The sequence below is a fragment of the Corvus kubaryi genome, unplaced genomic scaffold, assembly GCF_017639235.1.
Source record: "Corvus kubaryi isolate FWS band 111438036 unplaced genomic scaffold, C.kubaryi_AGA036_p1.0 132, whole genome shotgun sequence".
Classification (NCBI taxonomy): Eukaryota; Metazoa; Chordata; class Aves; order Passeriformes; family Corvidae; genus Corvus; species Corvus kubaryi.
In genome coordinates, this window is record NW_024580666.1 from 7,577,800 (window position 1) to 7,596,443 (window position 18,644).

At 41.3% G+C, this 18,644-nt stretch overlaps 1 long non-coding RNA gene across 3 annotated transcripts in view; it reads left to right on the forward strand.

Moving 5' to 3' along the window:
• LOC121666246 overlaps nt 1–18,280 on the forward strand; it is a 29,833-nt gene extending 11,553 nt beyond the window's left edge. Inside the window, exons 1-5 of one of the 3 annotated variants that reach the window (XR_006016631.1) lie at nt 712–14,304; nt 14,690–14,843; nt 15,676–15,781; nt 15,952–16,980; nt 17,912–18,280. This is a non-coding gene — a long non-coding RNA (uncharacterized LOC121666246). Of the gene's footprint in view, nt 1–711; nt 14,305–14,689; nt 14,844–15,675; nt 15,782–15,951; nt 16,981–17,911 lie in introns of those variants that run through there. The other 2 variants (XR_006016624.1, XR_006016627.1) reach the window with 2 other exon arrangements.
• Nucleotides 18,281–18,644: the final 364 nt, after the last annotated feature.

The window sequence follows — 18,644 nt, forward strand, 5'->3', positions numbered from 1 at the left end:
CATTGTCTCTGCCACTCCTCCCTCCTTTGGGGAAAGTCTGTCTTCTGTATCTTCCCTTAAACAGACTCCAGCAGCAGTGGGATTTATGTGGATACACGTAAAATTGGTCCTCAGTCATCAAAACAAGTATTATTGCTTGTGTCCCATGTGTCAAGGGAGATGAAGGTCATGTGTTGGCTTTAAACTAAGGACTTCTCAGATGGGGTCAATAAATGGTGTGGGATGTCAGATTTGTTTAGTTTACTCCAATAAAACAACCCTTTTTCCTTTTAATCTAGAAAAGCCATCCATAATGAGTTGGGGGATTGTGCTATATGTCCTGGGAAACAAAACGGCCTTTTAAAGAGGAACTCACTGACAAGGGCTGAAAGCCTCGGGTTCACTCTATGGAAACAGTCAGGCTGATTCACTGCTCAGAAGTTAGTTAGTACAAATGATAGAGGATCCAGCCTCTTTCCTTAGCCTTATATTTCCAAATATCTCCTGGAGCCAAATCGAGACACTGCACAATGAGTGTTTAAACACACTTGTCCCTCCCCGCCCCTTCCCCCCCCCCCACCTTGGTAGAAGCAGTGTCTGGAATACAGGTTGTAAATCAGGTCCTACAGTGATTGATCCATGTGCCAGCAAGTGAAGCATAAAAATAGCAGCATGGTTGAAAGGACATTAAAAAAAGGGAAACAGACCATTATTATTTCTGGGCTCAAGGGAAACAGCAGTTGAATCTCACATGCTGGCCAAGTCTGAGTAGCCCGGGTCTGTCTAAAAAGCACAGACAATGGCTTTGCTCTCTCCTCTGCAGTTGTGTGCACCCTGTAAACAAGGAGCCAGCCCCATTTTTCTAGCCTGTGAACCTGGCTCTCAGAGGTTTGAATCCTTTCAGGAACTTCTCTTAAACCTCTTTGTGTGTTCTAAATCAACTCCTGCATTTCTCTGGCTGTGAAATAACATGCTGGCAGGGCAAATTGCATCTTTGCTCTCCCTGATGCCATCATAAAAGTTGCTGACATGCCCACCACAGATTTGAAGCACATTTCCCCCTTATCTTTTGCTGGGGAGAACATTTCTGTGGCTTTCCTAGTACTGCTAGACAGAGAAAATCCGTAGCTTAACTATTCTGACAGCTTAATTGGGAGCCAGAAGGTTCCATCCTGTTAATGTTTGAATAACAAGAACTTCTGCTGAAGCAGGAAGGATAGGATAGCAATATTTTCATCAAAATAAGTAGGTGAAAATAAAGATAGGAGGGGAAAACTTGTTGCTTATATTTACACATTTATCCACCATTATTTTATTAACAAGGAGCATTGTGTAGAACTAAAGCACAAGAAAGACTCTTCAGTTTCAAAGTGTCTTGTAGGCATTGACTGTACACTTAAGCAATCTTCTGATATGGGTAAGCAAAAGTAGTAATGGAATAATTTGGTAACCCTTACTGTATGGACTGAGTGTAGCTGTTTCTTTCCAAGAAGACTGTTTGCCTTTTCCGTAAGTCCATTGCATATGCCTGGAAAACCCTGGTAACCTCCTTGCCTCTGTAACATACATGGGTGCACACAAGCATGCATGCATACACATACAGGGTCTATTTTAAATGTATGTAAAATCCTGAGGAATTTGTTATTACAGGGTTTTGTCTTTACTCAGGTGGCTCAGGCGCTATTGAGCTCACCTTTCAAAGGATGAAAAATGCTTTTGTTTCTTAGTATGACCCAGTCCTCACTTAATTACAGACATTAGCATCATCTTATCTGCCTCTTCCTTTATGCTGCTTCTGAAACTTAAAAGGATCCTGATGATTATTCAAAGAATAAAGTAACAATCCCCAGTCCTGAGATTTGGTGATTTCTTAAGATTTCTACTTTCCCCAAATGTCTGTGGTACTTCTCACCCCTTTTCTAACTGCTGTGAGATTGATTTAGCCTTCTATCCCTCATAGCAAAAGCATTTTTGTGCTGTGTGTTTAATGTTATCAGTACCAATAGTTTCTTGCCAGACTTTCTGGTCACTTTTTATTCTTGGAAACATGCATTAGCATTCAACAAGATGTAATAATGTTTTGTGCTGTGCCCTCAGTTTCTCAGCAGAAACCTGCCTTGAATGGCTTGAAAATTTTGGCTGAAGCTATGACGCTTATACCCAGCTGTATCTCTGTGAATATTAAGATCATGCAATTTCCAACGTACTATTCTAGAGTTATATTCTAATGACTATGCTCTTCTCTGAGAAGAGCATGTGGTTGGGACACAGGATAACATTTTGTGTGGGTCCTCTTTGACCAGAGTGTGTTGTGGTAGAAACTCTCTATCAGGCAGTGAAGGAACATTTTCTTGGCTTAGTCTGTTTTCCCCTGCATGTGCTTTAATTAAGACAATCTCCCTATTAATTAAAATAATGCTCAGCAAGGCAAAAATTAAGGCAATTATCAAACACATAAAGATGTTAGTGCACAAGTCTTTGTACATGCCTATCAGCATTACTATAACACACCCAAACAATGTCTTGAGTAACATACTACTCAAAGCACAGCAAAAATCTATGGTATTCTTATAGGGCTTCTTCATTCACTGAAAACATGCATCTTTTCTGACACATTTAGCTTCAAACAAATTTTAATGTGGTGTGAATACTTAGTTTGATTTAGAAGCAGCTTGCTTCAGTTTGTTTTAAACCCATTCAGCCTTGGGGCTGAGATACTTGGTGACATTACAGCCATTAAATGAACTATCTTTCAGCAGTTGAGTCTGCGGTGAGACTGAGTCAAGTTGAAAGAGGATTAGTCCTGCTTTTGCTCTGGAGCACGCCAGATTACACCAGCTTGCCTCTTGAAGAGGCTGTGTCTAAAGGCACAGCAGTATGTCTGCTGTGCTCCAGGTTAAGAGATAACTATTCCCTGAACTTCTGTAGCCAGCTGCTTTGTTGTCCATCCCCTCACCTTGTACCCTGTGCAACTCATTCTCTCATTGCTCTTAAATAGGTCTGTAAAATGATGTGATCTGGAGATGGCTTCCCCCCCAACACACACTTTTAATCACCTTAGATGTTCAGCAGCTCGAGCCTGCACCTTGTACTAATCGTAGCTGTAAACCTCTTGGACACTGTTTCAGTCAGCCATTCATGGGTTACCCAGCTCAGAGCTTAATTTCAATAGATGCAGCTTCTTTAGGATGTTAAACCCATGTAGTTAAGTTTACTTTCTTACCATGTCCATGCAACTAATATCTTGGTCTCAGGATTTACCTTTTCTAGGGATTATTTTGATGGTTGAAGCAATAACTTGAATAGACTCTGAAATGCTAACTAAAACCTCTGGTTATGAATTTTTCTTCATTAATACAATATTTTTCCTTTCCATTCTGATGCAAATCCATTTGTCACATGGAGTTTTTGTCAAAGGCAAATAGATGATGTGAGTTAAAGACTTAAAAAAAATTTAAGACATCATGAGATGCCTGAGAACTGATGAGCAGATTAATGGATAACAAAAAAATGAGGGGTCTGCAGACGCCGAAGTAAAAAAAATACAAGCCTGACAGTATTTATGTGGGTGCTTCAGATCAGTCAACATACCAATGACAGCTCAACCACAGTAGAAAACAGAGACAGGAGGAATATTTGAAGAAATGGAAACAGGCCAGTGCCTTTGACACATTAATAAAGGGCATCCCCCTTACAGGCCATTCAGAAATGTGGGAGGTATATGCAAGTATGAGAGGTTTCTTCTTCTCCCTGTGCACATTAGCCAAGATCATGTAGAAAGGAAAATCTTAGCTCATTCCCATCACACCTTATTCTAGGAATGCTTCCCCAAGCTCTGCTTGTGTATTCATGGCCCAAGATTTCCCTGGTTTCTTTGCTGGTGGCGATACCTGCATTTGGGGTGCTGAAAATGAGCTCTGCTCTCCATGCTGTTGCTTAGCCCATTGCAGTGAGGAAGAGGAGGAGAAAAGGGATGTGAGAACACTGGAATTCACTTTTCTCATAAGTCAACCCTAAAGGGTCCAACTGAAATTAAAGACCTGCTGTGTAAGAGTCTGATTTCCCAAGACCAATTACTTAGTTACCTATCTAAGGCAATGCAAATAGCCCTCTGTTTTGCCAAACAGAAATCAGAAATTACTGACAGCCTTCTAAGGAAGTTCCTGCTGAAGCATGGAGAGAAATGACATGTGGGGTTTGGTCACCTTGCAACTGGAGATTGGAGGGTGGAAGGTAGAAGATAAGCACTCATTAAAGCCATTAAAGTAGACAAGTTGGTTGTTTCATTTTGTTTTGATACAAGGTATTTCGTAGGAGAATGGCTCTGGTCCCTTGTATTAACAGCCCAGGTTCCCAAGGGAATTCGAAGGCTTTGGAGACCTCTTAGGCTGGTTGAAGCAGTCTCTGTTTACTGCTAGGCAGGTAGTGGAGCAGGAGTGTGCTGCAGGATTCCCCCATCAGCAAGGCAGGTGGAGATCAGGAGAGACAAGATCCCTTGGGAACTCAGATGCTCCAGAGCAGTCAGGAACTTGTAGCTGGGTTACCAGGCTGTCAACTAAGTGGCTAAGAGACATCATTACAGCAGCTGGTATACTCTTCCCACAAGCAATCTATATATTATTGCATCCTGTTTACATGGAAGACTTAAGGCATCTTGGTGCAAACCCTGCAGAGTGGAAATTGCTGTGCTCCATCTCTTTCCTAGCACCCTGTTGCAGGGCTTGTCCCAAGGCAGCTGTACTGGCTGCTTTACCCCGTGTAGATGGCTTTAGAGCACTGCCAGTTTTCCCAGAAGCTCTAAAATCAGCCATGAAAGTAGCTCCTATATGATGTGATTTGTGGGACAAAACACAGGCACTTTTGTGTGTAGTTTTGTTTGCTTGCCATCCAGGCCTGCACTGCTGCTTTCCCTGGCACACAGGCCATCAGAGCACAGCAAAACGCAAAATCTTGTCAAGATGTAAAGATTTAATTACCCCAAGCCTCAGTTTGGGAGAGAGCAAGTCACATTGGCAGTTGAATTAAACAACTATATTTGTGGCTTTCCTTAAGCTCAACCAGTGAAAAGACTCACTTAAACTCTCCCTCAATGTCATGGTTTCCACCACTTCCCTATCAGCTTTACTATGAATCACTGAAATTGCAGATTTGAGGCAAATTGATGTAAGGTACTCTCTGAGCTGCTGGGACAGCAAGAGTTAAGCAACTGAGCTGGAAATCCCATGAGATCAGGCTTTTCTAGTGGGAAGATTTCCCATGCTTCCTGCTTTTTGATGTGCTGGAAATACTTTATGCTCAGCCTTTCTTGTGGTATCTTGGCACTACTTCTGTAAATAGTTGAAGGGACATCATCAACATAACAATCATGCTTCTGTCTAAAATGTTTTCATTACTCCAAGTCACAACTAAAAGAGAAAGAGATTAAGGTCTCTTTCATTCAGGCACTTAAGCATGAACCAGCTTTCCTAAGTGTCAGTCAGATCATGCCCTAGAAGATTTAGGGTTTAAATTTAGGACTGTATTAGCTTTGCTGACAGTGCTGGTAGACGAAGTTTTGACAACTTGTTCCCACCCTCACCTCACCACCATTTGCTACCCTGTTGGTTGGTTGTAGTCTGTAAGGGGTTGTCCAGTTAACCTGATCACTTTTTGTGTGTGTGTGTGTGTGTGAGAGAGAGAGAGAGAGAGAGAGTTGTTTTTAATCAGAACAGTTTCATCTTCCCGTCTTTACAGTGTGGCTCCAGCAACCACTTTTTGGGCTGAACTGAGAGAATGGCAGCCTGGGGAAGGATAAAACACTCAAGGGGGGATGCTTAGGGATCTGCAGACAGCTGACACTTTGACTATCTTTGGCCTTTGCCCTGAGAGCGCCAAATCCACAGCATACATGCACATCACAGCTCCTCTCAAGTCACAAGCCTAAAGGCTGAAATGATCCTGTTGTGTTGCACAGCCTACCTGCATGTGTGGCCTGGTATTATCTGTGTGGTCTTTAGGCAGTAACATTTCTTATTACCTTCATTGTATTTACAGCAACCCCCAAAATGATGCCAACTGCAGGGGTACCAAACACCTATGGAAGTCCTTAGAATTTTCCAATGAGAATATGGACTTAGCAACTGGCTGTTCAGAGCTGAACTGAAACTTGCCCAAAATTCAAGGCTGTTTGGAGCCAGTGTATTAATTGGGCATTATCTTCAGTCTAGAATGAGTCTTGGAGTATGTGTTTTATGAGGTTTAAAAGCACGCAAGCAGGTCTGTGCTAGCAAACACCTACTGCTGATAGAAACACTGACACTGGGATGACATTTCTAGAGTCACTATCATGCTCGTGGGTTATGCTGATGAGGAAAACTTGCACACAGACTGCTTGTAATTTATGAAATGTATTCCCAGAATGTGTAAAGTGTGCAAAGAACTGTCCTCAAATTTCACATGCCATGTCCCCTTTTCACTTGTACCTCCCGTCCCTTTGGTTTCCTCAGCACGCTGCGCATGCCCTCTCTTGCAGGTGAAATGTTGACCCTCCATGCGCCATAGGCTAGTGGGAATGACAGGACACATTCTTCCAGGGCTGCCTAATGACTGCTCCAGAATGTACACTATAGGAGTGGATAAGGACCCATTAGAAGTCAGGAAGCCTCTAATGCATTGTCCTTTCGAATAAACAGCTTTAGCTTTTTAGTTCTCCACTTACATTAATCATGCCTGTCATGAGCCACTTGGAGAACTGCGGCCACCTCAGGGTGGCCTGCAAAGCTTCCTGCTTCACTCAGAGCTCTGCTTCTTCAAATTTCCCTTCCCACTGTTTGTATGAAGCCTGCAGGAGATGAACAAAGTTAAGATATTTACTTCTTTCACTCAGTAACCAAAGCCTCCCCCATACGGTGAACAACCAGTGAGGGAGAAGAGACTGGAGGCAATAAACATCATGTTACTGATGCTGATTCTAGGTCTTCTTCCCACATTTTTACAGAAGTCTTCTTAAACCCCTGATTTTTCATGTCTCTTAGTATTTTTAAAGAGTTTTAAGAGACTTAGAATATTTTATGATATTTGTTTTTTAAGCTGTTAGCAAGTTCACAAGCACTGTGATCAATATTAACAAAAATCAGTCAAGAGAAATGCACTTCTCTCTGCACAAACACATTCTCCTTCCTCAATTCCTGTCAGTTTCAGACTTTAAATGTACTTGGTTTAAATTTTTTTCTTCATTTAAGAAAAACAGGAAGAAGCATAATTTTTCAAAACGTAACATCTTGTTGACCAACAGACGGGACCAGAGAAACTCTATCCTGCTTGAACACAGGGTAATTTGAGTCTATGTAGAGAAATTATGTCAGTCTAATACTTCTGTGTTGCAAATCTGAAGTACTCTGGTTTGGAGTGATATTTGAATCTTAATGCAAAGTGAGTGCAGTTTAGCCTCAAATCTCGATTTTTTTTTTGCACTGGCTTGGAGGAAAGGTATCTGGAAACAGCAGTTGTATTCACGCTTTTATGACTGGGATCTCTTTCTGCCTTAACTCTCATTTTATCTTCTTATGTGTAAAACCCCCTAGCAAGCAGCTGTGTTTCTTAGTTTATTGAGCTGTAAAATGTGTTGGTGATATTCACCTATTCCTGGTGTCCTGAGATGCCTGGAAGGGCAGAACTCTTCCAAAGCAAAGATAATGAAGCAGTAAGGCAAGAAGGACATAGGACTAGCATTGAATTTTAAACAATAAATTGCAAGCAAATGGAAAGTAAAGAATTCTGAATGACCAATGAGGTTTTAATGTGGAGGAATGTCTTGCAGGGATCTGCTCTCTGATGAGTGCTGATTAATAGTCCTGCTGTAGATCTGGTATATCCTAGAGACTGATACCTTGGAAGAGCTTTTATCTGATGAAGTTTTATGTCTAGCAGCAGAGAAATTAGGTCATTTTTATGTGATGTGTATATACTAAGGAACAGTGATGCTGAAAAAATTCTGGGTACGATGTAGTGGCTGAAAGGAACTGTTATGATACTGAGGTAGATATCGGAGGTAGAATGTTAGTAGCATTTGTAATACCACCGCAAAACTAGGACTTTCTAACTTCATCTTTCTTCTTTTTTTTTTCAAAAACATATTGGCAAATTTATAAAAAGAGCTTTTTGAGCCTTCAATTTAAGTTCTAAAATGAATGCTTTAAGGAATCCAGATTTTATAGTGTATTTATGAGAATAAGTTTAGAATTTAAGGAATGGTGTGGTTACACTCTGTATTTGCATATGGAGAATGCAGTAAGATTTTTGACTTGTGAGTCAGTGGCAGGGCATCCAGAAGCTAAAGGATGATGTAGAGGAATGAAAAGTGTAAAAATTAGGTACCTGTTTAACCAGGCTTACATTTCTAAACAAGGAAAAAATTTCTTCTTAAGCCATGACTTGTCATTGAATGCAAATATTTTATCTCCTGTAAACGGATTATTCCATGATATTACGGGGGAAGGGTGTGGGGGTGTATTGTTGATCAGTAGGTGCCTAAATTAAATCAACATAATAATTATTTTTGGCCTTAGTTATAAAAGTATGAGTATTCCTTAAAAAATCATTACTTTTTTTTCTATTGCTGATCAGAACAATCTGAAGTTGCCAAAAGAAGTTAAGGTTTTATTTCAGGGTACTAATGGTTAAGTGTAGACAAAATGTCTCCCTCTCTTTAATTTTCTTATATAGCTCTTCATAGGAAGAAGGTTTTTCTCAAGATGTATCTATCCAAATGACTCTCTGCTATATAATGCGGTATTTTTAATCCCACAGCATATGGAAAACATTCCCCTGTATGGAAGAGGTATCGTTTCATAAAGTCGAGATTTTGCTTGCCCCGGTGACTCAGAGTCAAAGCAATGTCCCTTTTGTGCTTCCAGAGAGTGACGTAATGAAGCAGACTTCCACGAGCACACACTAAAGCCTGGCTAGGTGCATGTGTGCTTGCGATTAGTAGCTGCCAGTGCTGACCTCTGCCTTCCCTGATGGATCAGGATGCATTGCTCCCTACCGCAGAGGGCCAGCAGAAGACCTATGTGCAATTTAAGCTTCACTTCAGTGCAGTTTTGAGAACTTCCATGGGATGTGGGTGGGCAGAAGGTTTCACTCACTGGAAACATTTAAATTTGAGTTTGGAAACAATTTTACTAGCCAACAAGTTGTTTTCTTTTAAGCTTTCACAGACCAAGGAGCATTGTCACATAATTCCGTTAGTGAATCCAGCAAGTTTTTGTTAACTTGCAGCACCTCTTTTAGGAAGTTATTAAACAATGATTTAGAGACTGAAGATATGATAAATTTACCACTTCCCTTAATGTCTTTTTCCAATGTATAATTGACTCTATTTATTTCCACTTTGAATTTTAGATCTTTTAGCCATTGAAAGTTAATGCACTTTGCTGTCAGCTTGAAGTCCTAAGACTCATCCCAATTTTAGCATGTCAGAGATAAAATAACTCAAAAGGAAAAGAAAGAATAATAATCTCTTTATCTCTTTCTAAATGCTAGTAAAATTGATTGGCAACCTTCATACCCTGTACCCACAGTGAGTATTTGAGCTGAAGGTAAAAATGCCATTTCTTTGAAGAGGATGGCGCCCTTTAACTTTGGGTTTGCTTGTCTTTCCGCATTGCACACTGTGATTATCCATCAACAGCAATGCCAGCGGCTCTTGCAGTTTAGCAGGGGCAGCTCAGGACATGACTTTCATCTTGTTGAAACAAACGGTAATATCAAAGATCTTACAACTCTCTGAAATATGGTAGAGACTTTGAGGTGAATATTTAGCAACTTGGCTGTGTGTGGGCAGTGCAAACACAAGCTGCAGCAAACAAGAGTCTTCCAGCCTTTTCTTCAAGGTGTCCTACAGAGGACTGAATGTTGCAAGCAATTTGCTCATTATTAGACCGGAGTCACCGGACCGGGGCCTCTTCATGTTGACTTGCGAAATCCTTTCATGCTTATCAGCATACAGCTGGATTTCCTCTGCTTTATCACACTGCCGCTTTTCCTGTATGGCTCTCAGCTTTGTTTGGAGTTCTCTGGGCTAGCTATTATATGCAGTTCTCTTTGATGCAATGATAGATCTTGCAACTGTGCTCTGTGAAATGTGCACCTCTCCTGAGGTGTTGTATAATTGCAGGATCACTCTTATCTCATCAATCTTAATGTTTTCTAATTTTTTTGCCCTGGGGTCTTGTTTGAGGCATGGCATAAGGTATCCCTGAAGATTTGCAAATTGTTTTGTTGGAATTCCTTAGAGTTTTTCACGTTGAGCTTTTAATAAAGCAAAACTTTGAGGATGAATGTCTACTCAGTGTACAGTTTTCCTTATAGTAGCTTGTTTTGAAAATGAAGGAAGTATTTTATTCATTAGCGGAAGAACTTTTAATTGTACTTGTTATGATGAGGAGAGGACTCTGGACTGTTTCACGTTAATAAAACTTTTCCTCTTACATCAAGATTTCTGCTTGGCTATTCCACGTAGTCATTGTCTCCTAAAGTGGCAAACTTGAAATGTGTACTCCCTTGTAACTGAAATGTTGAGAAAGTTGTCCAATGTAACAGCTGTATACTGCTTTGTAATTTTATGAATAATTTCAGATTGATTTACTCCAGTCTCTAGCTTTGCTTCACTTCTGACAGCAGTATTTCTTGTTTTGTTCCCTGAACTTTAAATGTCTTCCACATGTAATTTACAATTAACTGATTTTTCATTACTTGCAAATTAAGATGGTGGCTCCCATCCATGCAGATTAAGATAAACAATTTCTTTAAGCTGAGCCATTTTTAAAATTTATTTTTTCGAAGCTGTTTTGAATTCCTGCTTTAATTAATATATTTTAACCTCTTTTCTCTTCATTTCTCTTGCTTCTTAAGATACATTGCTGCTTTTACATTGCTGCTTTTACATTGCTGTCTGCCTCTTGTTATAGCAGGGAGCTATAGCAGAAGGAAACTCAGCAGCACCAATAGAATGAATTCGTGCCTAGACAAGCTCATAAAAGATATTATATCTAGGAATGGAGAAATGGGGCCTCCTCTACTACCCACTGAAGCTGACAAAGTTGTAGGTTTGAGACCTTTGCATAACGAGGGCAAGAGTGTACTCCCACAAGTAGGGCTGCCATTTTTAAAAGTCATGCCCCAGTCTGAGATGACTTCAGTCTCTAAGTGTCCTCCTTTTTGGAATAAACCTGTAAATGAATAAAATGTACATCTCCAAACAGTCCTCACAGATATGAAAAGGAAGGTAAGGATTAGCATGACTGGAAGGTATACAGTACACTGGTGGGAGTGTGGGTTGCACACAACCTGATGTTATACCCATGAAAATATGGTGTTTACAGAGTTTCTTCTGCTAAATGTCATTGAGAAAGCCCAGTGAGAAGTTTAGGTCCTCACAAGAACAAGACACTGTCCCCACCCTTCGGTGTGGATAGCAGTGTGAATGTCCAAGTGAGAAAAAGGGAGACTTAGTTTGGCCCTAGAAATGACGATAATATTGCAGTGTCATGCTCCCTCTTTTCTTTGGTGAGAAACAAAATGCACCAATGCAACCTCTTCTAGCCCTTAATCATTCTTCCCCCTCTCTTCTGGATAGAGACAAATGCTCACTATGAGTTACTTAGCCCAAGTTAATGAACAGAAAACAGATACAGCTCTCATATTGTCCATCAGCAATAGCTAATGGCAGCAAGGTTGCTATATACCATAAAAGGTCTATGAAGAAATGACATCTCTTTTTTTTTTTTTTTTTTTTAAGAGAATGCATAGCTCCCAACAAGCATGGGCAGTGACAAGGAACACCCAATTTTGTGCTTTCTGGCAACAAAATTCACAGATGGTAGCTTAAGTGGCTTCTTACTGTGGATGTCAGGCAGGACTGCATCCTCTTACACATTCAAAGAGAACGCTCTGGGACTGCAGTTTCAAAAGATCAGATTTAAGAATCCCCATTTGTTTAGCACTTACTAATTACTAGAATTATTAATCACAAAGTTAACCAAATGAACCCTGTGGGTAGGCAAATTCAAGAAGTTTTTCTTCATGTATTATCATCTGGGTCATATCACTGTATCATATGCAGGGAAGAGAAAGAAAGGGAAATTTAATCTGCAACTTGGCCTTCACACACTTTGGCAACATATTAAAGTGAACAATCTGTATAAGTATATTCTATAATTTCAGGCTCCCTGAATATGATAGACACTTCATGCACAAAGTTTGCTTTCAGCATAATTTTTTACCATTTCTAAAATAAACTCAGTTGCACATTTCAGTTTGTTTAACTGAGATAATGTTCAAAGGCATGGAACGAAATATCCCTCTTGGGCTCTTAGCTGTGGCACTAAGCACTCACTGACCTGCTAGACCATTGAAAGTATTCTCTTCCTCCTTCACAATCTTTCACAGGTCAATATAGACCCTCACATCCAAGCACAGCTACCCTGGAGGACTGAACGCATTACTTACTGTCATGTGAATAGAACCACACTCAATATCTGGTTAATATTTGCCATATGCAATGCAGGATATGCTTTTGTGATAGCTGAGAGCTAACAAGACTATTTACAGAGCAGAGGGGGTTAAGTGTGCCGCTATTTTCCTCCTTTCTCTCTGCTAAGAGGGCTGTGTTTGCACTTACTGAAATTAAGACATAGTGTGACCTCAGTTGTCATGGATTAGTTGAGTTTTTATTTGGTTTTGATGGGTGAATACAAAGACAAACCATCTAGTCTCAAGTGGATGGAAAATAGACATGGGTCCTGTGCACTGCAGTATTTATATGTCACTGCCCAAAAATGCAGGTAGTGAAGAGAGAGGCAGTGAGGGGGGCTAGTTTTGCCCTCGACAATGAAGGCATGGAGTTGCTTTTGACTGATATGTACATACACCAGAGCTCCTCCGAGACACTGGGTATTGAAACACTCTAAAGAACATGAAGCTGACCCTAAGTGTTGGCTGAAGAATATTTTTTGGGGGACAGGTCTGGAAAACCTGGAGCAAATGCTGCAGCCATGGGTCATCCCTCACGATTACCCAAGGGGACCACGAGAAATCAGGGCTGCTCACAGACATCCTCTACCACAGTGCAATGGGTGCTGTGTACACTGTACATGAGCATGAGTCTGGTGATGTGTCACGTGAACACTTCAGCAGGAGCTCTTTGAAGTACGGAAATCAGACTCACACTTGTCGAAGGCACCCTTGTAAATGAAAAATAATTTTAAAAAAGAGTCACTCTTCATGCTGAAGAAGTGCTGCCCAGTGGGCTGGGAACCCCAATGACCTCCCAGTGTCAGCTGCAGGTCATGTTTGCCAAGCAGACTGATCTGGTGAAATTCCTGATGTCCTGGACTTTTCATCACAATCTTTTCCTCAGTTCTCAAAGTGTAGTTTGACATCTGGGCTTATTCATATTGGTCTGATTTTTGCAGTGATCAGAGATAAAGAACTCAATCATGGGGCACGAGTAGCAACGTTTTCCATTTCTAATGGAGGAATAACCAACCAATTTTAGGGAAACGTTGTAAAAGCAGGTATTTCAGCACTTGTGAAATGATGGTGTTTTGTGCCAAGAAATCAGCAGAGAGGGAGGATTTCTGTTTTGTATAAAACTGACATGATTTGAAAGGATTTTTAAAAATCTAATGACTTTTCAGTGACTCGTTCCTCTGTAATTGAGACAGAAGTGTAACTCAATCAGAAGACAATGTTGGTTGGTTTAATGCACAGATTATGGTTTCAGAGAAGTATTTATTTCCCTACACACTGGACATCTGGAAACATTCCCCTGCCACATTTTATTAGAACATTGAAATCACCTCGTTAAATGATATGGAGGGATTTAGAAAGCAAGGTAATTGTTGGGAGATCAATCACTGATTAAGCTTCCCATGCCACTTTAATATGTTCCCATTTACTGCCACAGACACTCATTCTAATCATTGGCTATGCCATTTAAATGATTTTCATCACAGAGTTCCAGGTTTTCTGAGCCTTCTCCTGGTGTAATGACCCCCACAGCATTTTCCTGTCTTTGTTGTTAAGTAAATGAGCTGATAAGCAATGAAGTACATATGCCAAATTACTATTTTAGTACCCACTGCTGCTTTTCTCTCAAAGATACAAAAGTAGAAAAGGGGCTGGACAGAAAATCTCCCCTGCTTATTTTCTCTCAAATCCTGAAACAGAGCTTTGTTCATGACAATGCACCACAGACTAGATGAAATGGTGACTGTCCTGCTGTGACCGGGAGATATTTGAGGTGGATAAGAGGGAGTACCTGGTGGGATTTGGAGCCTGAAGGTGAGTGAGCATTCAGGGAGGAAGATGAGATTCATCAGGGAGAACTGAAGTGCTGAGGGCTGCCCTGGTGCACAAATGCTGAGCCAGCATTTGAGGTCTCAGAGCAAGAGGCTTTTGAAGGAAGAATATCACTGTTGATGCAGGAGTTGGGGGAAGGAGAAGACCATCAGTGCAAAGGGGAAGCTTCTGGGAGGGTTTGAGCAGTGTTACTGATTAAGAATTCCGAGAAAGAAAAAATACAAACCAAGAACCTCACCTGGGCTGGCAGTAGTGTCCTAAGGGTCATGGGGCAAAGTTGGCACAAAAGAAGAAAGCATGTTTTCTTGATGAGAGGAAAATACTGTAAAACTGTGCCCTGTATCAACTTTTTTTTGCTTCTTTGCAGAGAGAACCAAGAACATATAATGTCCATAGGTGGGATTTACAGTCTATGGGAACGTTTTTTCCTACAAAACTGTATACAATTGATGTACCTACATAACTCTGTATCCTTTATGGTCTTTTCATGAAGACGTGCATTGGAAAGAACCATTCATCAGGTTAATATTTATTTGCATTTTAATCCCTTTTTCTGTCCCACTCAAAACTAATTGTGTGTGGGTTTGTCCCTCCCTCTAACAACTGCAAATAGAAAGCAGACGGGAAGCCAGGAGCTTTGACAAAAAGCAGGAAGAGAAGAAGAAAAAGCCCTGAGAAAATGATAGGCACACATGGCACACTCTGATTTTGCTGTAATGAGGAGGCTTGTAAAGACTTGCATTTGTGGGTCACTTACCTGTGCTGTAGAGGGTGTTTGTTTTACTTGGTAAACAAGGATCACAGCACTCTGCTTTTAGGCAAATAGACTGCGGATATATTTTCAAAACTGAACATGAATGACTTTAAAAGTGTGTAATAGCTCTCACTGCTTTTCATTACTTTTACACATAGCTTTTTAAGTGTAGTGTGACTATTGACAGCCCTGGAAGGTAGTATAGGGTCACTTTTCGTTTGCTTTGATTTGGGCAATCAAAAGAGATATAGCTCTTTTCCATGTCCAGATAGCAGCTGTGGAATTTCTCTGTCTCTGAATGTATTTTAGTCCAGTCTCTGGTGTTTCTGCCTGGGTCTGCTCTGTCAGCTATGATTTCAGCATCACTCTGAGGTGCTCAGCCATCGATGTTGCCCACATGTTTGCTTGCTCCAGGTGCCAGGAGATTGGCTTGCCTGGTATGGAAACTGAGATGGATGGCAGGAATCCAGCTCTCCCCCTGGGCTCTTGCCTTGTTTGTAACCAGCTTGACCCACACATAGAGAAAATGTAAACTTGTACTGGGACATAGTTTATGAAGAGAACAGAGATGTGGTCTCTATTGTTTCACCTCCATACAGATCCCCAGAAACCTGAGGGTTGCCACACAGTGACCTCTTCTAGAAATGATAGACCAGCTCTTACCTGTGCAGTACAATGTGATCCAGCACCCTCCACACAATTTGGGTAAAGTGCCTTTTAATGCTCTCTGTTAGTGACTGCCCTTTGATGTTACTCTCGATATTTGGAAACTCAACGTTTGTGTTTCTGCTCCTTTGGTCTTTGTGGAAATGAAAGATGTTTTACCACTCTTGCAAAATGACGCACTTCAGATGTACTTTGGTAATATTTTGCAGGAGTTTTGCAAGCCCTTTTACTAATTTCAAGAGCCCTCAGGCTTACTGATCAAGATCCACTTCAAGACTTCCGATTGAATCCAGCTAAGGCAAATGTGTATTTATTTCCGCAAGATGCTTCATGAGCGCTTCTAGCTTCACCTGGAAACAAAATACCTTGACAGCTTCACCAGGTCTCTAATCTCACACCTGCCCATTCCACAGCTAGATTGTTGCTGTCCTCCTGTGTGTCCACTGTCTCCCACTTCCTCCCTGGGGAGCATCTTATCTGCCTTCATCCGCCAAAATCCAGCTCCCTGCATGCCTGATAGGGCAGCAGCCCCTCTGTCCAACCCCACATTGTCATGGTGAAACAGCTTGAATAGCAGGTCAGTTCTCACTCATGTGCAGCTCTTTCTGCTCTGGGGAAGTTCCCAGGATCCGGGCAGTGTCAATCCTCCCAATTCTGAGGCTTCCTCAGCCAGGTTGTGAAGGCTGCTGACAGCAGGAGTTCACAGCAGCAGGGTATCATGCTGCTTACTGTGAATTTGGTGTAACACAAGGATTTGGGACACGAGAGCTGTATGTGGTGAGCTGTGGTAATCCTCTGCTTTTGTTCTCACATTAATTTTGCACCCTGTGGGGTTTGTTTCAAGTTTCATAGTCACCTTCTGAAAATAGTGAGTTTTGGCCTTCTTCCAGCAAAAGCCAAAACCTCCTTCATCCTCAGGCCCAAAGGACTGGGTTGGAGGGAGGGAAGGAGCAGAGGGAAAGGGAATGGGTCCAGGCTGACCTCCTTTTCCATGTGAGGGTACCAGCTGGGAACACAGACAACCTAACTGCTTCTGAAAGCTGCCTGCTGCTGTACCCCTTCCAGAAACCCTCTCTGTTCTCAGGAGGGGGAAACAGCTCCTGAGGCAGCTTTTCTCCAGACTGGGAGAAGCTGGAGGTCACGGAGTCAGGAACGACTTTGATGCTGTCAGGCTGGAGCTGTGAAGACTTGACCTCTGACTGTAGCCTGCCCCCTGGTCTTCCCGAGATTAAATTATGGTATGGAGCAATACCAGAAATAACACTGGTCATTTAACAGGGATGGGGAGCTAGTACTAGTTTCTAACTCCACTTAGCCCTGACCTGTTTTGTGATACCGAGAGGCCCAACAGCCTGTCATGTGCCTTGTTACCCCTGAGAGCTTTCCCAGGTTACTCCTTGTTTTGCTACGCAGTTATGAAACCCCAGGGGGTGACTGCAGCCCAGGCTTGGGGGGCTGTAATTTCTGAAAGAGCGTCTGGAAAGTTTGAGGATGATGGTGGGATTTGAGCAGGTCCTGTCCTCAGCTGGGACTGCATTCCTGCTATTATCAGCAGAGGAAAGCCACACTGCATCAGTGGAAAAGTTGCTGAAAATGGCTCTGATAGCAGAATAGAGGGACAGACTATTGGACAAAAGGGTGATGCCCAGTTTTGGGGCATGGCCATTGGAAGGAATGCCCTGGCAGCGCTCCAGGCTTAAAACCCCAGCTTGCCATAGTGGGTGCTTTTCATCCAAGCTTTCAGAGACATCACATCAGTTTGGTTTAGTAAATATTTCAACAGCGTTTTGAAGTTCCAATGAAAACAGAGAAAAGCTTTGATGTCTACAGACCCTTTATCCCACCACACATCTCACCCCATGTTTTTCAGCAACATTGTTTAGTCGGTGCTCACTGAGGCCAAAGGGGTGCAAGGTGCAAAATCTTAGGCCCAGTGAAGGCAGCAGAAAACTTTTCCCTGTTACAGTGAAGCCAGGTTCATGCTGAAGTTAGTCAAAAAGAACGATTTTAGTTTCTCTGTTTCTCTCATTAAAAAAAAAAAAAACAACAACAAAACCAAAAACCAGAAAGAATTCTGGTCAGAAAACTAGAAGTTCTCAAAAAAAACCTAAATGAAAAGAGTATAATGTGTGAGGAATTATTTTAATTATTATTCATTTATTTTTGCAGGAAGGGTTATCTTGGACATTAATCCATGGAAGAGAACCAAACTGGGATTTTTTTTGATGGCCACCCTGGAAATCCCTGCATCACTGAAGCTGTGGTAACAAGTGCCTTCTGGGTGGATGCACATGAATTTGTCAGATTGGTTTTCCCAACAGAACTTTTTTTCAACAAAATTGTTATTCTCCTTCTGAAAATGCCTGTTCTGTAATATGGATATTTTGTGTATATTAAACATTCCAGGAAAAATTCCTACCCAGCAAGCCTATTCAATGCCTTACTTATTTTCCTTCTTTGTGTTTTGTTTCCCAAACATAAATACTTACAATAATTTCTAGGGCTCCCAAGTTTAAAAAAGACTATGTTGTGAGTCTTTGCCACGTTACATTTCTGCTTGTTTGAAAATATCGTGCAAAACAACTGGAGGGCCAAAGAATGCCTTGACACAAACTGGGGATTTCTGCAATACCTGTGTGGGTGTTTAAGGGGGAAAACACTGCAGGCTGAAGTTGGATTCCAGTGGATATGCTAGTATATATGCATGACATCTGGTTTGTTTTCCTCTCTATTTTCTCTCTGCTACCCTATCTTTCTCTATGTTTCCTAATATTTTTTCAGTGTTTTCTTTATGAGTAGCTTTTTAAATTTTCTCTTTTTGTTTTAACCACCAAGGTGGATTTTAATTTTCTTTCCTTTTTCTGCCTTTTCTTTTTAATTCCCTTTATCCTCCCATTCCAAT